This window comes from Dermacentor albipictus, chromosome 4 (assembly GCF_038994185.2).
Source record: "Dermacentor albipictus isolate Rhodes 1998 colony chromosome 4, USDA_Dalb.pri_finalv2, whole genome shotgun sequence".
NCBI classification, from domain to species: Eukaryota; Metazoa; Arthropoda; class Arachnida; order Ixodida; family Ixodidae; genus Dermacentor; species Dermacentor albipictus.
In genome coordinates this window covers 178250942-178272714 of record NC_091824.1, presented here as the reverse complement: position 1 = coordinate 178272714, position 21773 = coordinate 178250942, and the positions used below count along the sequence as shown (strand labels likewise).

Below are 21773 nucleotides of genomic sequence, written 5' to 3'. Positions count from 1 at the left end.
GCATATACTGCTGACTTAATACAGTAGATCGTCTCACTGACCTTCACCAATCATCGGAAAACTACGGCCTATCACCCACAAACTAATGGACTTACGGAGTGCCTCAACAGCACTATTGCCGATATGATCTCGATGTACGTTGACGTAGAGCACAAGTTATGGGACCAAATTTTACCGTATGTGACATTCGCATACAATACGGCTGTTCAGGAAACTACCGGACTCACACCATTTGAACTGGTTTATGGGCATGGCGTAACAACACATTTAGATGCCATGCTGCCGACCGACAACGAAAAAGAAAGCAACAATGCTGACGACATCGTCCAGAAGGCCACAGAAGCTCGACAGCTTGCTCGCAACCACAAGCAGAGTACTGACGCCGGCCATTACAACAGTGGTCGAAGTACGAACCGGGCGACTATTCAGTACGAACCGGGCGACTACGTTTGGGTCTGGAAACGCAACCGTCGTCAGGGGCTGTCGGAAAAATTACTGCATAGATACTTTGGCCCGTACAAGATCGTCAGGCGACTCAGCGACGTGAACTACGAGGTAGTCCCTCAGAGTACTACTATGAGCTTGAGCCAACGATGGCCACGAGCCGCGATTGTCCACGTAGTACGGATCAAACCATACTACGCCCAAGAAGAGGTGTCCGTCTCATAGACTGTCTCACGCGCCCTCTGTCGTCCTCCGATCGCACGCATCGCACGCGAAATGCGAAGGTTGTGGGTTCGGTTCCCACCTGCGGCAAGTTGTTTTTTCATCCCCTCTAATTACATTTAACTTATCGTTTCTTCATTTCAATTATTAAGCACAAGTAATTTCCCCTATGTTGTCTTCGGTGTCAGTGTTTGTTGGCTTCTTATGATATGACTAATAAAAATCGAGCCCCTCCGTTAACCCCATTTCTTCTCGTTTATATATATATATATATATATATATATATATATATATATATATATATATATATATATATATATATATATATATATGTGTGTGTGTGTGTGTGTGTGTGTGTGTGTGCGTATGTATACATAAATGTGTATATTTACACTCAGTGACCCATGTTCCGATGGCTGGTTTGGAACCCTGTTACATCAGCACAGCCACCAGTAACTAACCAGAGACCTAGGGCAAGCGGGGAAACAATTCGAGAAAAACATACATAGACAGATATATAAATAGATACACAGACAGAAACACACAAAGATATATAGATAGCCGCAGAAAGTGCGCTAAGTACCCTAAGATTGCTAACGCATGAAAACCCGACACGTCGGACCCTATAGTTGAGAACACCGGTCTGGAACTCGTCGCTATTTGCAGAAGAGTCGCGCGCATGGCGGCCACGAGTGGGCCCATCCTTCGTGATAGCAGCAGGGACGGTAACAGTAGCTGCTCCTTACGAGTGGTCCCCGACAGATGCGGATGGACAAGTGTGCTGACAACAACGCGTATCTCTGCTGTAGCACCTGTGCATCAGTACATTAGGGTTGAAGATGCCGGAAGCAGGGCGACAGTGTTTGCAAGAAAGAAATAAGAAAGGAACTTGGAAGAGGTCGTTGAAAAGGGCATTATATTTTTTCCTGGATGGAACTGAAACAAGGCTGGGTGAAGAACGGATGCGCGTTGTTGACGGTTGGAGTACTGTACACGCACGAAAGACGGAGCGTGCGCTGTGGAGATCTTTGCCACCGACGCCGCAGATTCATGGTATGCGCACGGGAACAATCACTTCTCATTCATGCGACAGCCCAAGACCGGACGCCCCCGCCAGCACTGAAGCAGCGCTGATCAGATAACTCCCTACGCGATATTTCGGGCTCTCCGAAATGTCCTCTTTCATACAGCACCTCTTGCCCAAGACGACAGGTTACTTAATGAGTTTCAGGAGAGATGCACTGACCGTATACATCCCATGCAGTGTTGTGTTTTACCGAAAAGAAAAACAAATAACGAGCAACCGGCCAGTGTCGGACATGCCAATATACCGACATAGGTCGGCGAAATCTCTCATGAGTCGACTCGCTCTGACCAACCCGTGAATTTCAGTCTGCACGGAGTGAGTCCAGCTGAAAGAATTCTGGCGAGTCTGAGTGAGCCCGGCAGAGTAGATTTTTGTTGAGTTTTAGTCGAAACCGCGACGCTTTTGGGCCAAAATCGCTTGCATACACGTCTTTATACGTCTTTAGGCTGCATACACGTTCATGAACGAGCTGCTCGGGTAGGCAAAAATATGCGAACGCTTTTGTTATCTTTTTTTTTTTCATCTTGAGTCTGAGTCCGACATTGACCCTTGCTGAGCCTGTTCTTCGTGATCCCAGTGATCTCAGCTGAGTAAACTTTCTGTAATTTGAGTCCGAGAGAGGCAGGCTGAATAAAATTTCGCTGTGTGAGCCTGGCGGAACCTGATCGAGCAAAATTTTTGTCAGTCTCAGTTAGAGTAATTAAGCCCCGGAAACATGTACTTAGTGAATTCCATCGCAGATATATCTGAAAAAGTTTGTACGCGTTTGTTGAAGTTCAAAACTAATTCTCCGCGTTTATTCTTATTTCCAAAAAGTTTGCAGTATTTTTTTATTGTACTGGCCCAGCTGAGCCAGAAGGCATCAATCAACAGTTTTTTAAATGCATATTGTATTATCCAATCGTCAAAATGGTGCGCATGGTAAGACAATGAAGGGGTTTGATGGCCGAAATAACCTATATTTCGAATATTTGAACACTTTGGGTGCTTTAGCACCGGCAAAAGCCGCTAAAATTGCAAAGCTCAATTTTTTCTCTCGGAACGCGGGAAAATCCATAAGCCGCAAATTAAATATAGAATGGTATCCCGGTTAACATAATACAGGCGCAAAAATATTTGAAGCTTTGAAGGTTCAGCCGATCGTCTGAACATTGACTGTAAAGTTATAATGTCTGCTTTTTGTAAGGTTATAAAGTCTGCTACTCATAGAAGCAAAATGTGTCACACAATTTGTAAAGTACGGCTTAGACACAATATTAGGCATGATAGCATCGGATTGTAAACGAAATATATGAGAAAACATATATCCGTTACGATTAAGCTCAAACAGGAAGCCTTCCATGTGCCGTTTGTTTTCGTGTGCGCAGAAATTCGCACGCGGACACGAAACATCCCGACCAACTAGAGGCTAACAGCTTCGCTGTAAAACACTGGGATGATCGTGAGAGAAGCAGGACCCCGGTTTAACATTAAATAGGCTCATATATTTAGCGAAGAAAGAACGTATACTCGAGTATTCTTAGCCGAAAAGACTCCACTGCCCATGCCAACATCGTAAAAGTGCTTACCAAATAGATATTCTTCATGTGGTGCTTAAAGTATACCCCAAAGCCGAACTGAACGATAAATTTTATGGTTAATGCGTTGAAAAAAGTTTATTCAAGTACATGGAATGTATTTTGCGTACCAAGGTGAGAAATCTTGTTTCATAATTTCGTTGCATGCACATATAAACTATGTCGGCTTCGACGCGGCGAGAAACATCGAGAAAAATAATGGCGCTAGGAGGAGCAGCGGTCCAATATTACACGCTTAACCCACCGCCTCCAATAACGCGACATGAACGACGGCCTGCATCCTTTCGTCCTTTCCACATTGTAGAATGAAGCTGTGCCCGACGGGCTACGAGGCATTTTTCCTATTCTCGATCAATAACGGACTTATCACGCTCATTAACGCGCTGGTCGGGAACGTTGGAAACTGACCTTACTTGTTCGCATTCTTTTGCCTCGTTATTGGCTGGATTCCACGCTCTTTCAGGATTGACCGTTTCACTAAAATCTTTCGATACGAGCAAAATGATATAATGAGTGTGACAGACAATGCTATCGTACATACAGAAATCACGAATATAAAAAAAACTAGAAATAGGAAGAAGCGAACGAGCAGAATGAAAAAAAAATAAAGCTTACGTTCAGCACAATGGCTAATGAGAAGCCAGGAGGCGAAACAGCAAGGGGGAAGGAGAAGGTTAAATTTCGATTTCCATTACGCATTCCACATTGTAATTTGCGCGTCGAAATAGCTGCGCGAGGAGAAGCGACTCAGCGTGGTTGTGCTGTCAGGCACATCGATTTCAGACTTGTGAAAGTGCGCTTGGCCGGACAAGGGTCGTGACGGGATGCGCAGAGTGTCGAAGCACACAATGCAAGCGTCCTAGTTTGTCGCCCCACGTCGTTAGTGTGAACACGGCAATTCGCATAGCTACGAATGCGCTACAATTGTAAGGCGTGTTTAGCGGGTATTCATCTACAAAAGCTGAAACGAGACAAAGTCTCACAGATTCCAGCGGTAGGTGAAGGTGCCGTTCAGGAAGCAGGAAATATAGACATGTTTAAGGACGGAAAATGTAAATAAAAGCACGCAATACACGAAGGAACAAAAGTACGAAGAAGAATTCTACACGTCGCTGAAAAGAGAGACCACGCTCAATTAAAACGAGAACGCACATGCACACAAAAAAGAAAAGCAAATCCCCCACACTGTGGGAGTTATGCGAAGCGCATTGCTGATAGCTGGCTATACAGTATCGTTTGAATCTCTGCAAAGCGTTGCCAGATTGACAAGCCAAGCAATTCTGATTCTTTGTAGTCTGGCGCAAAAACTTTACAAACTGTGAAGGGTGGTAGCCTGCCAGTGTCAGTGGTAGTGTCAGTACAGAAGGCGGCCAGTAAAGTGTTCCACAGCGTCAACGCAGCACAGCAACGAGTCCGTTAAGACGGAAGGCAGGGGCATGTCGGCCGATCCTCAAGGCGGTAGCAGTCTAACACAGCGTCTCGAATGGACATCTGCCACGATGGAAGGATGAGTGAAACTGGCACGCCCACACTTACTCTTGAGGGGAGTAAGCGAGGTCGCAGTCCTCTCTGCGAGGAAGGCCTTGACGTAGCCCGTGAATCTTTCTTCCGCAATTTAAGCTGTGCAGGCTCGATTGTATGGCTTCATGGCTAACGTTGTCGAAGCCCCCCTTGAGGTCGAGGACCATGACCACGTGCTCTCCATACTTTGGAACGTTGTTACTTCCTGTTTGACGAGGAATAAGATGTCTTGCGTTCAAAGCTTTGGCCGGAATCCAAACATCGTGTGAGAAACGAGGTTATAATCCAGGTAATTTTGCACCTTAATCATAACGATGATCGTTTCACACAGTTTCCCTAAGCATGAGGTCGGTGAGACTGGCCGCAGGTTTTCCAAGCTCGGTGTTTTTGCCTGGCTTTAGGATAGTGATGATTTCTGCGTGTCGCTAGTTTTCCGGTACGATTTTCGCCTCTCTATGCTCGTTGAGGTAATTCGTGATGCAGCTAATATGTTTCGCCCATAGATTTCGTGTCATTGCCGATCTTGTCTACTCCTGCTGCCGTATTCTTAAGAGCGATTCTGACCACCGCATACACGTCTTCTTGCGCGATGGTGCGGTCGAGTTCATCGTTTTCGACGATACGGCTCCTCGCATTCGGGGATATCCGCGAACCCAACGCATACAACTCCCCGATTTTGTCTGGTAGCTCCGCGTCACTACACGCAGAGTTGTGGACGATTCTGTGCAGCGTCTTATTGGTTTCCGCTTGTTGGTTTCCACTCAAGAAAAAAAACAGTATCTCAAGTTGCATAAGTATCCATGAAATACAGAATTTGAGAATACAGAAACGTCATATCACATAAACAACGAGTATTAAATAATGAGGCTGAGAAAGGAAAAAATACAGCAAGGCATAAAAGACAGCTTCGGAATTAGTGGTGGCAACATTGTCCATTAAGCGATTCCATTAGAAATGCTGCATGGAAAAATATGATTTCTAATTGTTTCAGTTCTGCACTTATATTCTCTAATCTTTTTGTTACACTTCTCTCACGAAGAGACCTGGTAAGGTTAAAATAGGCAGTAGTCTCCCGTCTATGTCTGTACAAGAAAAGAAAATAATATTATGAAACATTTCTTCGCGTTTCGAGTGTTTCCCATCCGAGACACTCCTTCGTAAGGAACACACTAAAATGCAGTCTGTAATTATTCAAAAAGACCTTATGGTCAGCGTTTGCACCCTTGCTAGCTTTCGTCACAAATTTTTTTAACCACGGATTTTACACTGTGCAAGCGCACTGAAGTACGGACCGAACGTTTAATTGGCACAGAAGCTATTTTCATCAGGGAAATGTTTTCAGTTTCCCGGAAAGAAAGCTAATAATTTACAGGCTTAGGCTTTGGCGTAATGGATATGGTGGCGCCATGATAAATTTGTACTAAAAAAGCATGCCTAAGTATTTAAACTTGCTTACCGGTATAAGTTGCCATTTATGTTATAGTTAAACTCATGAGTGCATTCCTTTTGGGTAAACAGCATCCTGAAAGTATTGTCGAAATTCATGTGCATATTCCGAATGTCCAACCAATGAACAACTTTATCTAGGTCACTTTGCATAGAAATGCCGTCACTTTGGAAACGCATTACTCTGTACAAACGCAGTCACCTGCCAATAAGCGCAAAGGAGGCAACGGACCTTTCGTGATATCGCTCATGAAACTCAAAAACACCAAGGTACCCAGCATATAAACCCTGTATTAACCTCTGACGTCATGCGAACCTCACGTGAGCGCACGTCGTTACCAGTAATCCTCTGACTTGATGCAGCTAAGTATTCTTAAATCCACGCGGAGTGATCGTACGAGCTCAGGCCTCGCTTGGGCCTGGTTTCGTGTGGGCGTAAAGGAGGCGCCGGAGGTGGCGCTGGCGATCAGTTAGACTAAGGCGGTCGCTCCCACTAGACTCAGTTATCCGCACATTGCGCTTCCTCCAACGAACAGATCTGCAGTTCCAGGTTTCCACAGCACAATGACAATTCCAAATCCCCAGTAAGGGAGTCCTTCCGCCGGTTAGTGCTTCGTCATGGCTTCCTTCTTCCCTGGTCCGCAAACTCCTCGGCGGTATTCTACAAGTGTCCACCTAGTGAACATGACCATTTCTTCTACTGCTGAAAAGTTGATAGGCTGGGCTCGGGTACGCGTCAGGAGACAGGTGCTCCCAGCCAATCAGCACTTTAGCAGCAGACGATTTACAGAACACCCCTCCTGGCTTCCTTTATTTCCTCGAAGAATAAATTTTGCTGATTTGCCCTGGCATTGAAGCGCAGTTAAAAGACATATATTAAGAAGAAGCTTTAGCTCGGGTGCCCCTATCTAAATATACGCAAAAGGAAAATTAATTTTTCTAGGGAACTACTGCATCAAATTTGACGAGGTTTCTTGCATGTAAAAGAAACAACTTAAAATGTAGGAACTGTTGGTTTCAAATTTCTGATTTAGGTCGTAAATTTTTTACTAAAAATTTGCAAAAGTGGAAAATTTTCAGAAAACGAAGCTAAGGTTTACAACTCCGTAGTTCAGCCATGAAAAATCATATCACAATTTTGTGAATTGTATGTAATAGCACATCTAAAGCGGACAAAATTGATATGTTACACATGAATCTCAAAAATTTAGTAATTTGGGAATGCAGGTTTTGAAGAACCCTTGTACGCAACATTACAAATTAACGTAAGAATATCGAATTTGTCCGCTTCTAATGATCTAACGGGCGCCGTTTACACAACCGCGATATCTGTTCTTGATGCAGAGCTATTAAGTTGTAAACTGCCCCCCCCCCCCAACCTCGAGTTTTTGAAAATATTTCTAACAAACATCAAGCCCTAAATCGAAATTCTGCTTCAAACAGACCATAGAATTTAACCTTATCTCTTAAATGCAACAAATTTCATTAAAATCGGTGCAGCGGTTATCTCAGAAAAATGTTTTTGCATTTTACATGTATTTGAATAGGCCGCGTCGGAGTTGGGCGCGAGCTAAAGCTTCCTTTTAAGACCGTGAAAGAACAAGCGCACAGTGTCACGATGTCTCTTAGTTGCATGGCATTTGAAGTGCGAACAAACTTCGAATATAGCAACTAAGTCGCACACCCTTCCAAAGTCAATACTTGTTACCAGCGAAAACAAAGCCATTCGCGTGCTAAATTCAAGGCCTGCCCTGTGCTCTCGAATAAGTAGTGCACGTGGCGATGACTGGACACGTTTCCAACGACTTTCAACCTAACAGTCGGCTTGTATTGAAGCTCCTGCGTTGATAAGATACTCTATAAACTTCTTCCACGCAGTTGTATTCGTTACTACATTTCCCATAGCGGACAAAGGGGGCCCTTTGTCCCGTTCCGTTTTTTCCTTGTTTGCGCTAAGCGACCATAATTTTTGTGGTCTACTGAGCAATATGAACCGACTAGCCCAGCAACATGTACTTCTAGATGCCTTTCAGAATCTTTGCAGCAATTCAGAATTCTGTCATTGTTCATTCGAGATACAGATCAATGTTTAGCACTGCGTGCATCCTGGTCCAGAAGAAATGCAATAAAAAAAATCAGTGTATCCCACGCTTATGTGAGAATCAGTGTTACACGAAGCTTTCACCTATGTTTGCGCAAACGGCAAAGTAAATGTTTGCAAATGTTACACTAATTATCCAAATACGCAGAAGGAAATGACGTAAGTGAAGTGTTCTTTTAAGAAAATAACATGGTAATGACGCAAGGACAATGCAATATTTAACCAAACGTATAGCGCCATCAGATAAGCGCTACGTAATGGTGCAAATGTTTAGATGCAGGTGCGGCCTCTATTTAAGGGAGAAAGAAATGCCCATTAAATAGACGCACCCACTACGGGAATGGGTTATGTTACCAACTTCTTGTGTACTTGTCTGTTGCTGACTTTTTTGCTCTATGCCTCAATTAACGTGTAGCGGGTACTAACGGCAACAGGATGGCGAAATTATAATGTCGACGAAGTGATGAACATGAAAGCACGATCGCCCGAACGGTGGCTGACGTGGCCTGGTGCCTGAGCTCCCGAACACTGGTTCTGGTCAAGTAGCTGACGGTTCTCTTTTAATCTGTCTCTTTTACGTATTTGTTTTTGACCTTTTGTTTCAATATCTGCTAACCTTCCAGAGTAATTACCTGTTTCTTTGCAATGTCACTCTCATCGCCAGGCCAGGAGGCTTCCTCCTGGTCGGCTTCTGTTCCTAACTCTGATTTGCCAGTGGAGCTTGTCTTACGCAGTGGGACGAGCAGCGTACCTGTGGCTTTGGTTCCGAGTGATGGCGGAGCGATTCGCATGAAGAATCCCAAAGCAATTCAAACGGAACTCCGGATGGCCTCGGCCAATTTTCAAGAAATCACCGAGGTTCGACAGTTTGGCCGAGGGGGCATCTTTTGCTGCTCGTCAGACCCGGCTTGTGTTCAAGATTTACTGAAGTGCGATGTTTTCGCGACACATCCGGTGAGCACTTTCATTCCTCATCACCTTGCATGTACAAAAGGCCGTTTCTTCCCGCCCGTATTTCCACTCAACGACTCTACATGATGCACCAACTGGCCTAACAGTCTACGCTTCTATTACGTCAATGTATGCTTTAGTATGTCAAAAATATTCTTAGGGTGCACTCTGAAGCCATGCCACTGTGCAGTCAATGGCAAACATTGCAGTGGTTTGTGTTGTGGTTGCACCACTGGCGCATCAGCAAGCAAGCGCACTCTCTAGACTGCTCCGAGTGTCTGACAAAGCCCTGTACATCCGTCTCGACTTCATCGCACTAGTGCGACAACGCAGCACGCCATACTGTCATTGCTTCATGCCTGTGAACACGGCTGAACGGTGTCATTAATTTTGCTTATTGGAGGGCCGCGTCCTACCGAAAACCTATGTGAGGCAAGGTCTCGCCCTTAGAATTCCTTAGGACAAAGGCATTACCCTCGCTCGTATTTTGTTTCTGTCTTCCAAGCACAAACGTTTCGATGAGAGTTTTAGAGTCTGGCGTACAATAAAAGAGTAGGGGAACGTATGGTAAGCCAGCTCGATGACTCAATACTGGCATGTGCAGGCACAGAAGCGTAGCAAGCATTCCCCCACAGGAAGCGTGCATTGCGTAGAGTCGCGTGCTATACTGTTGTGAGTTGGCACGAGTATCAACTGCGGCCTGCATACTGCGCTGATGTGCAAACGTTCACAGCGGTAATGATGGCTGCTCACGATGGGAGGCAGTATTTTGTAAACAGAACGCTATAGTTTGCGGGAATCATAGACAGCACCACGCCACGAAATCATCGCGTGCCTCCCACATTCTGTGCTCCAGTGAAGTAAACACCACAAAATGCTAAAGCAATTTTTACTTGGCAACTTGCTTTCTGCATTCCATACGCGCTGGCCTCGAAATTCCTCAATGCGTGCAAACCATTTACATTCAGGATGCAACGACAAAACAACAAAGCAAAGGACATAGAAGCTCTATGCAGAATCTGTATGGAAAGAATTGACCAGAACTCATCTCACGATGATTGTCCACGGTATCGCGTTTAGCAGTGAATCAATAAACAGTTAAAGAATAGCGTTTGTCGCCTTACGTACGTTAAACGCAAACAGCCTTGCGGGACGTTACGGTGCGCGTCCTTTCAAGTCTTTTAGTTTACAGTGTGGGCGCGGCGGCTGTGCACAAACGCAGATCGCTAAACCATTCGCTCTTGTCATGCAGGTGTTTCAGCGCGCATTCGTGCGCCTGTTGCTTCCAGCCCTAGTGACGGCTTCCCTGGCAGCCCCGCTGCAATATCGTGCTTCGTCAGGTGAAACTGACAGGATTGCCTGTCACCCCTCTCTGATGTGCGCCCCTGGTTTTTCAACTGTACCGACCTTCAAGCCCCTGGATTTCGTCGGGAGCGGCGGATCTGCGTTTTTGATGGCACCGCTACTGAAGACGGTGGTGCTCGATGCACCATGGACGAACCTGTCGTCATCGACATCAACCTTACGGTCAACTACAAAAGAGCAGGAACTACCGGTGGCGCCTTGTGGGCTCGGCGGCTGTGCACAGACGCAGATAGCTAAACCATTCGCTCTTGTCATGCAGGTTCGTAAAGCTTACAGTCTGTTTTGTAAGAAGTCTAGCAATTATTTCCTGCTTCAGCTGCCGAGCCCGCACTGCTGCCTTCTTGTCGCTCTTGAATGCTCTGATGTAATTCGTGCCTTGTTGATGATGTCGGGCGATATCGAAAGCAACCCGGGGCCGGACTCGAACGCTTTACTAGTTGAACTGAAGAACTTGTCTGCTGGACAGTTAAAATTAATCAGTCAGGTTCAAGACCTGAAAGTTCATTTATTGTCGACGGACAAAGCTATTGCTGATATGGGCAAACGCATGACTGACCTAGAGGGTCATTATGAAAATCTTGTCTCCCTGCGCTCTGACTTTGAAACCGTGAAAACGTGTACCGCTCAAGTGGCCACCGGGGTACACAAGCTTGAAACGTGTATTCATGACGCCGAGAACCAGTCACGACGCAATAATCTTCTTTTTTATGGCCTCCCTGAATGAACTGTATCAGAGGCGTTTGCCCAGACCGAGCAATTTATCAAGCACTGCCATGATCATTTGAATATTTGTATCGAGCCGAAAGAAATTGAGCGCGCACATCGTCTCGGTCATCGCACAGGTACTAACCGCCACCGTCCTATCATAGCAAAATTCACCTTCCATAAAACAAAAGAATTGATTCTTTCTTTTTTTTATATATATGAGGTTTTACGTGCCAAAACCACTTTCTGATTATGAGGCACGCCGTAGTGGGGGACTCCGGAAATTTTGACCACCTGGGGTTCTTTAACGTGCACCTAAATCTAAGTACACGGGTGTTTTCGCATTTCGCCCCCATCGAAATGCGGCCGCCGTGGCCGGGATTCGATCCCGCGACCTCGTGCTCAGCAGCCTAACACCATAGCCACTGAGCAACCACGGCGGGTTTGATTCTTTCTAACGGCCGCAAGTTCCAAGGAACCAGCTTCAGCGTTGGAGAGGATTTCACTCGTTCCGTACAAAACGCTCGCAGGCACCTCATAACTTTCGCGAAAAGCAAATAATTGCCTTTTTCTTTGCGATTCAAAACACTGCATATGGGCCATAAGCGCTACGTCTACGACGAGCAAACGCAGTCTGTCAAAGAAATAATATAGCAATTTCCCCGTCGTAAAAATTTCTGCTACATTGTCAAGCCCAAATCTAACATATCATTGTCTGTAACCTTTGCCAACGCACGCAGTTTCCTTCCCAAACGTGACGCTTTTTCCAACCTTGTTTTATAATCCAACAATAATATAATGGTGATAACCGAAACGTGGCTAACAGAAGATATAACAGACACAGAAGTACTAGCCGACCTACCGAAATTTCATGTCTACCGAAAGGATCGCAAAGGCATGCGGGGGGGCGGTGTACCGATTGCTGTGCACCAGCAGTTATCGTGCTCCGTAGCCAAAAACAACACTTCTGATCTTGAAGTATTATGGCTAATTATTCATGCTTCCCCCCATACTAGAATTCTAGGTGTTTGCTACAGGCCTCCGAATAATATTCCAGATTTCTCATTTAAACTTAATAACAGTTTGAGTGACCTTAGAAATCAACACCCGCAAGCAGAAATCCTCCTTTTTGGTGATTTTAACTTTCCTCAAATAGACTGGAGCAATGACGTCCCCATAAGTATGGGCAGTGAGCGTGCCAGAGATTTTGTGGATTTCTGCATTAATTTTAATTTAACCCAACTTGTATCAGAACCTACACGCGTTGCACTGAGCACTTCTAGCATCTTAGATCTCATCCTAACCAGTAATCCGGAAAGCTTATCATCAATAGCATATCTACCTGAAGTCAGCGACCATAAAGTAATTCACGCCACATTTTTGTTTCAGCCCGTGAAACGCCATTTAGTCAGCAAAACAATCCGCCTGTACAATAAAGGTAATTATGATGCAATTAATAGTGATGTGAGCACACTTCTTCCTACGTTCGTGAGGTTATGTTCGACGCGCTCTATTAATGAAAATTGGTCAATATTTAAAAACGAACTAGGTGATCTCGTTGATAAATTCATACCAAGAATAACATTCCGCGGAAATCGCAACAAACCATGGTTCACTAAAACGCTTAAGCGACTTGAAAACAAAAAGAAACGTCTCTTCCGCTCAGCCAAACTAAACGGACACCCCTCTGCTTGGGAGAAATATTTTGTAGCCGAGGACGATTATCTGAGGGCTATACGGAAAGCTAAATTCTCCTTTTTCCACGATGAACTGCCTAAAATGCTTACGAACAGCCCTCGTCAATTTCGGCAAATAATAAACCCTCAGGAGGCGCGCATGATCAGCGTGTTAAATGCACATCGCGAAGTGGTCAGCGACAGCGAGTGTGCTGACATTTTTAACGCAGCCTTTTTCTCCGTATTTACTAACGAGACTTCAACTCCAGATCTTCCCACATCTACTAACATAACTGCGCGTATGTCGCCAATTATATTCTCGGCAGATGGGATCACTTCGATTATTGATAACATCAAGCTTTCATCGTCAGCAGGTGTAGATGATGTTAATTCCAAGCTCTTAAAAAATATTAACCATGTATCTGCTGCGTACCTAACTTTGTTGTTATCACAGTCACTCTCTACAGGCATCTTACCATCCGACTGGAAAGTGGGCAAGGTCGTTCCGGTCTTCAAATCAGGCAACAGAGACACCCCATTAAATTATCGCCCTATATCATTAACTAGTGTCCCCTGCAAAATCATGGAACACGTGATATGCTCGCATATCATGAACTTTTTAGACTCAATCTGTTTTTTTTTCACCCTTGTCAGCATGGATTTCGAAAAGGCTACTCTTGCGAAACACAGCTGGCAATTTTCCTTCACGACCTGCATGTTAACCTTGACAGTAACCTTCAGACTGACGCCATATTCCTGGATTTTGCAAAAGCATTTGACACAGTTCCCCATAAATGTTTGCTGCTAAAATTGTCTCAGTTAAATTTACACCCCGACGTACTAAAATGGATAGAAGCATTCTTGACTAACCGCTCTCAGTTTGTTTGTGTTAATAACCATTATTCTAGCAGACTCCCCGTAACATCAGGCGTCCCCCAGGGATCCGTCTTGGGACCACTTCTTTTTTTAATTTACACAAACGATCTACCAACGCATGTATTATGTAACATTCGCATGTTTGCAGATGATTGCGTAATCTACCGCAAAGTTACTAACACATCTGACCACACACTCATCCAGAACAATCTCAATAATGTACAAGAATGGTGTAATCGCTGGCTGATGAACCTAAATCCTAACAAATGTAAACTCGTGTCCTTCACTCGCAGCCGTAACCCCCACACATTTACCTATTCAATTGCTGATGTTCCAATAGAATCAGTCCAATCATTCAAATACCTCGGTGTCATCCTATCTTGTGATCTGTCCTGGCGCTTGCACGCTACTAACATCCTCTCAGCTGCTAATAGATCACTGGGATTTCTTAGACGACATCTGCGTCATACCTCACAACAAGTAAAAGCGTTGGCCTATAAATCATTTGTAAGATCGAAACTTGAATATGCATCTCCCATCTGGAATCCGCATCAGATTTATATCATAAATGCACTTGAGGCTGTGCAAAATGGCGCTACTAGGTTCATTCAATCTTCATATTCATACGATATCAGCATTTCATCGATGAAAGCGCAATCTGGCTTGGAAACGCTTTCTTTCCGTCGACAGGTTGCCACCCTCTCTCTCTTCCGCTCATTTTTTTTCAGCTCCCTAAATCACCCACCGTACATCACGCCCCCTTCATACAGATCTCATCGCACCGGTCATCCGCTCCAAGTTGCACGCGCACGTGCCCGGACCACCACTTTTCAAGCATCATTTTTTATTCGAGCATCAAGGGATTGGAACGGCCTTCCACATGCCATCACAGCCATTACAAGCCCACCTGCCTCTACTGAAGCTGTTGTCACCCATATCTCAAGATGAACGCCTGTTTCTAATGTTTATTTTATTAACCACTCCTTCTGTAATACCCCTCTAATGGGGTTTTTAAGGTAATAAAGTGAAGTGAAGTGAAGTAGGGAAACCTAAGGAGGACGTTATATAACAGGGCACCATATGGTGCCTCGTGCCAAGCGCATCCAAGCCAAGACAATCAGCTACCATCCTGTTGACGCGTCTCGTTAGGACTATACGGGCGCAGGAATCACCGAATGCTTTCAGAAATTCTACGCACTATGAGCTCATAGCTAATGTTTCTCGTGAGCTTAGGGAAAACAAAAGCTCATTTCAATACTTACTGGTGATCGAGGCGAGTGCGATCGTAGCCATCACGAGAATTCACGCAGAAGCGAAAGTCATGGGTGCCGCCATGTTCGCCAACGCTATCTCTTATAGTCCGTAAACATTACGAACGTACGTTGTCATAGTGCGCGTAAACCACAGAAACCGAATAACGTTCGGAGCATGTGCAGTGAGGACGATGCTGTTTCTTTACGTACGTAATGCGTTTACGTTTGGTTGCAAACGCTATTATAAAATTGCCTAATATAACCACACAACGTATTGCCGCCGTCGAAACGAGTTATGAGGCGGGTGCTGCAGCGGGATTTCTTTTATAACAACCTTGGGAGCCACCTAGCGCAGCCACCGCGAAGCCTGTGTGAGTGTACATACGTGCCACTCTTCGACGAACCTCTTTCACGACGGCATGGGTCCCTGTAGATGCGGAATTGGGCAAGCACCGCTGTTTGAAGATACGCCGACTTGGAGCATTGGTTATGCGAGCCACTCAGTCTGCGCTGGTTTTCAGTTCATCTTTTTTAGATGCCACCTTGGGTCTCTGTGCATGTGCCGGTAGGCGCGTGCCGCCCATCAATGAACTTCTTTGAGGCCAACTTGGGTAACTAGGTATGTGCCACTGTAAATGTGCCCTAAATTCCTCAAGAGGTGAGCGGAATCAAACACACGTCACACGGGTTCTTCCAGGAAAGCAACCGGACGCTTTAATTAACAGGCTATGCTGCAAGTACACTAGGTGTGTACCATTTTGCCATGGACACCTTTCACGACAACGCTTTAGCGAGCTGCGCCATCAATTCACTGGGTATCTGCCGCTCTTCAATGGACCGCTTGCCAGTTTTCATCACTGTGTACGTTGTCACTGAGTGTGCGACAAGCGAGGGCACCTGCGGGCCCCGCTTCGCGTGTCGGACGCCATGTGTGGACTTCTCGGCAGTGCCAACAGATGGCGCAGCATGCCTAGAAAAGAAAACTTGGTTGGGGGGTTCATAGTTGTTGTTGTTTTTCGTTTTTTTTTAACCTATGTAGAACACTAAGCACTATAATAACAAGAGCTTGGTGGCGCAAGCCATCGACCCGTTCCGAAGGGGACGCTCAGAACATCCAGCCATCCATCCATCCAGAGAAGCGAGAAAGACGCCTGGTTCAGGGGCGTAGTCAGGGGGGGGGGGGGCTTATGGGGCTTGAGCCCCCCCCCCCCCCGAAATTTTTTCGTGCTGTCATGCGCCGCCGACAAAAACAACTCTCGGCGCCGGAAATCATGCTCGATTTTGTCTAGAATGTCCTGAATTCACGCTCGAAAAGACATTTTAGCGCGAACATTGCGAAATCGGGCTGGATTTCGCGGAAACGCCCATGCATCTGGAGTCACATATCGTAACGCAAGGAGCCCCACCGAGCACAAAATTTCAAGGGCGTTTGATGGCGAGCGGGCTCGTCTCGGCATCTCGTGGAGGCCGCGGAATCTACGGAGCGCTTGGATTTTAATTCTGAAACTTTGTGGGTATAAAGTTCTCATAACATTTTAATGCGAAAGGTGCAGTGACATTTCCAAAGTCGTGCTTTAGATGTTCGATTCCGGAACTTTGTGGGTTTAATGGTGTTGTAAACATTTGACGCCTGTGCATCGACCTTTCTAAAGTCGTACATCGGGATACAAGTTGACAACCACGCAGCGAGGTCCGATGAGACAAAGCGTTGTGGTGTTTCTTTGGTGCAATCAGGTCTCAGAAAAGAATATGAATTTTTTTTTCACCTGCGCCAAAGCATCCATGTCAAGACACTTAAGCCACCATTGTAACTAAGTTATTATTTATTTCTCTACCTAGACTTTTATTCGCGAGGATACATTGGGCGTCTTTCTCATTTTTTTTTTCTCGCAACCCGCGGGCTGCCGATCCAGCCAGAGCGCATGCGTTTTTCTCGTGCTGCATCGACAACTGCGCGGCGCACTTGGATGCGCCTTCGTTTTTCTCTGGCCGACTGCAATTTCACCTGGCAGAGTTTTGGACGCTTTCTGGCTAGCAGACGAGAAAAAGAAACAATGCATAGTCGCTCGCCGCCAGCACAGCATGGAATCGACGGAATGCAACGCGTTCGCTTGCGTGCGTAAGGGAGAAAAGCGGGGAGGAAGCGCGCCGCCTTCTGCCGCACGCAATACATTTTGGGAGTGGAAGGAAGGGGGGAGGGCGGGGGGTGATCTGTGAATCTGTGAATCTGTGGTTGCGCAACCTGTTTATTTGCCTTGTTTGACGCATTGTATTTAGTGATTTTTTCTTAGGTATGTAGATGTATTGGAGAATTATGCGTATATTTAAACATCTTGTTGCGAGGTTTTCTGTATATGCGCAGTGAACTTTGTTTCCATTGCCAATTTTTGACCTGTATCACGCTGTATCTTCATATTTGTATACTCCAATGTATCTTGGCATTTCTTATGTACGAAGGCGAGTCAAATGAAACTGAGACAAGCCGCTCCGCGCAATAATGGTTCGGTTCATTATTTTCGAGGCAAGCGCGTAGCACATACGCATCTCATTTACAAGTGACATGCAGAGGTGAGGTTAAATGTTCTTTAATGCACTCATACACTGGGTTGAACAGGGTTACGTGACATAATGGACACTCCAAAAGTTGAACAGCTTGGTGTCGTGAGGTTTTTGACAAATGAAGATTTTTCTCAAAAAGAAATTATTCGCCATACGGCTGCCGTATGCGCTGAACATTGCGTTTCATTGGCCACTGTGAAGCATTGTAGCAAACTGTTCAAAGAAGGACATGAAAGTTACAAAGACGATCCATGGCCGGGCCAAAGCCACCATGCAATCATCCCCAACACAATTGAAAAGGCCGTGGTTGCTCAGTGGCTATGGTGTTGGGCTGCTGAGCACGAGGTCACAGCATCGTATCCCGGTCACGGCGGCTGCATTTCGATGGAGGCGAAATGCGAAAACACCCGTGTACTTAGATTTAAGTGCACGTCAAAGAACCCCAGATGAGGGTGACGACATTTTGTCTGCAATTGTAACCGGGGATGACTCATGGTGCCGCTACTACTAGCCTGAAACACTACGGCAAAGCATACAGTGGAAGCATTTGAATTCACCACTCCCAAAGAAAACAAAGGCCGTCATTTCTGCCGGAAAAGTGTTGACTTCTTTTTAGATCGTTAGGGGCCATTATTGATCGAATTCTCTAAACCTAGAGAGACTCTAAATCGTTTCAGATATTGTGAAAGGTCGGATCGGCAAACGACGTGGAAAATTGAGCATTGGAAACATCTTGCTTCACAACATTGCCCGTTCCTACGTCGCTGATGTGGTTAATGCGAAAATGGCAAAGTTCAAGTGGGAAACGTTGCAACATTCCTCATGCAGCCCAGACCTGTTGCCTTGCGTCTTCCATATTTGGTAAAATTTGAAAAAACTGCTCAAGGGAACCAGATTCGTGTCGGAAGATGACGTGTAGTCATTTACAGATTTTTGAGGCAGCAACCCAAGGAGTTTTATGAGACGGGAATTACGCGACTCGTAAGTAGGACAAGTGTCTAAATACTCATGGTGACCACTTTGGAATAAAGTACCCCATTCATCATATATTCGCATTGGCTCACTTTCATTGGACTCGCCCTCGTATAATTTGCAGAACTGCTTTTTTACATACGCTCTCTGTTGCGACTATAATTTCGGAGCAATTGCTCGCAATAGACGAGCGGTGACAGCTGCTCCTGCTGCGCAATGCATTCTAACAAAGGACAGCGCCATTGAGTTGTTCCCCTGGTCGTTGCATATGTACGAAAATGTAAACAAGGTTGTTGAATGACATTATATATATATATATATATATATATATATATATATATATATATATATATATATATATATATATATATATATATATATATAAATCCCTTGACTAATTCTATAAGGAGGAGGCCGAGCTGCAAAGTGAGCCCCCCCACGAACGAAATTTCTGGCTACGCCACTGGCCTGGTTGACGTGATTCTTAGCGCTCGCATTTACGGCGCGCCATGCACTTCGGTGGCCATGCACAGGCTATGCGTTGGCGGCGCTAGATGCCACAGGGTGTCCTTGGAGAAGCGCGGAAACGGAATCTCGCTGAACATGCCCCATACATAGCCGGTTTAGACTGTGCCAATACATCGTGGCGCTATACTGATTCAATCAATGCTAACCGAATTACCGTAGACAGACATCGTGAGATGGGCACCGCCGAATTTTCCTTGTTTGGGCGACCCTTACCTTCGTAGGCAGAGCCGTTATGTGTCGAATAAAATGCAGCCGTGAAACGCGCTTCGCGGAGAACTCGTCGGTTACAGCTAGGAATCTCATTAAAATGTAAATTCGCCACCACGTTGCAAACCTGATGCATCCCCTAAAGAAGATCAGATGAGCATGTTCGGGAAAAAATAGTTTTTACTTGCTTTCTTGCCTTGTGCGTTTCTGTTCTGCGCTTCGCGCGCACTTCGCCCACTGAACAGGATTTTTGCCCCTACGTAAAATTAGAATGGTCGAAAATTGGGACGTTTTCGCTATTACTTGTTCACTCAGCTAGAACTGGGCGGTTCGAGCAACATTGTTTGCATAGTCTTCGAGCAACCCTATGCGGATGTTTTACGCCGGAAACAAGTCGAATTGTAATGAACTGCGACTATATAAGGCGACGCTATAATGCACTTCGATATTCTTTATTTTATAAGAAGCATTCTTCTGCTGACATCGACAAGTTCTTCCATTTTACTGAGCTGTGTATATAGCGCCATTTCTAATATTATTCAGGCACAAATATTTTATTCTCTTCCTTATTCGCTTATATTACATGCTCCATTCAGGTTCATGTAGCCGGGTACCCATTGAAATGCATCAACTTGGCCAATCACGAACTATATGGAAATATATAGACGATTTAATTTTGTAATAATAATGCAGGATGGACATAATATACACTTTTATTCCAGTACTAATGGTTGGTCAGACCGCGTAGCGAAGTAACCGCGTAACCCAGGGAAGATGTCTATCATGAATTTTTCAGGGCCCATGTTCACAAAAAAGCTGTTACGCTAAAGATGTTCGTAAAAGAACATGCCAGCCCATCGCGATGTTGGACACTGTGTCAGCGAAGACAAAGATCACTTGCAGACAAAAAGCTTTGCGAGATCGGACCCAGATACTTTGTCATCAAAGAACAACTGCAGGGCCAATTTCGATAGCATCGTTAACAGGACACAGATGGATAACATATTGTTCATTGACGTCACCATAAAGTTCCTTTGCGACCTTGTTCATTTTAGCGTGCTCACTGCTTTCCCTTCCTCAGTTTTGTGCCCATGAATGCACATGTGCTTATTGTTCTTTTCTCTTCCTTTTTTTGATCTCCTGCTATGTTATACGTGGAGTAGCATGCCAAATACTTTTGTATGACTAAGCCCCCCCCCCCCCCCACCTATCATTCAATCTCTTTTCCCCAGCGTGTAGTTACTTTCACTACTCGTTGATATTACGATTTCTTATTGATAATGTTCGACTGTGACTTTAATCGCGAATAGTCATTAATTCAATTTAACAGGTTGCCACTTTTCATAACGGCGCCAAGTTTCCGAAAAAGCTCTATATGGCAAACTATGTGAAATTCTGTCGCGTAGTTTATACAAACTTCATTTATCTGACCGCAGTTGCTTAGTACATAGACGAGATCGCGACTTAATTCGGTGAGTTGGGTGAGCGTGGGAAAACCATATCGATAGCCGAGCTGTTTTCTTCGAATAATGTTGTTTTCGGTTTAGCATGTAATGATGCCTTTGTGAACAACTTGTTGTAGAGCTCGTAACTAGTGCTTATCAAATAAATCGGGCGTTAGCTTAAGGTTATTCGCTTGTACAGATTTATGTCTTTATATATACGTATATATATTGTGTGATTGCGCAGAGCGGAGGGGCTTTCACTGTCAGTGTTTTTGGTCAACAGGCAGCGCAACATGAGCCGGTTGGCTGGAGCCTGACCCACCGACAATGTACCGATTACATACGACAAACGCCAGTGGGCAGGCAAGGAAAGCTTCGTTTTAGGAACACATAGGAGGACAAGGTTCACTGTGATATGGTTATGACAACAGAAAACAAGGTGGTCCCTGGCATCTGATATGAGGCAAGGCACAAGAACAGGAAAAATTGGAGGATGCTTAAGCTTCTCCTTCAAGAGTGGAACGGGATAGCGTTATCGCACTCCGTTCGCACCTTCTACTCAAACGCGCTACGCCAGCCAAACGTCGCGATCGACACACATAGCCGGGCCCCGACGCGCCATGAAGGCGGACGCTATCATAGGGCGAGTGGCGCGCCACGTGTCGGGGCAGCGCCGTACATTGCGAGGAGGGGGTCTTCTGTGTTTGCCGCAAGATGGCTCTGCGTGTGCGCAGGGTGCAGAAGAAATGTAGCGGAAACGTACTTCGCTACTCGTGAAACTGCGACTTCTGTAAGTTACATGGTCATAATTACCGATATACACCGCACTATAACATTC

The 21773-nt window shown here is 45.3% G+C and overlaps 1 protein-coding gene and 1 pseudogene across 5 annotated transcripts in view; one reads left to right on the top strand and one right to left on the bottom strand.

Annotated features, from left to right (window-relative positions):
- Positions 1 to 21773, bottom strand: part of LOC135908638 (uncharacterized) — a 639285-nt gene that overhangs the window by 477361 nt on the left and 140151 nt on the right. The gene's annotated exons all lie outside the window — the stretch shown is intronic.
- LOC135908655 (uncharacterized) lies at positions 277 to 12073 on the top strand (annotated as a pseudogene).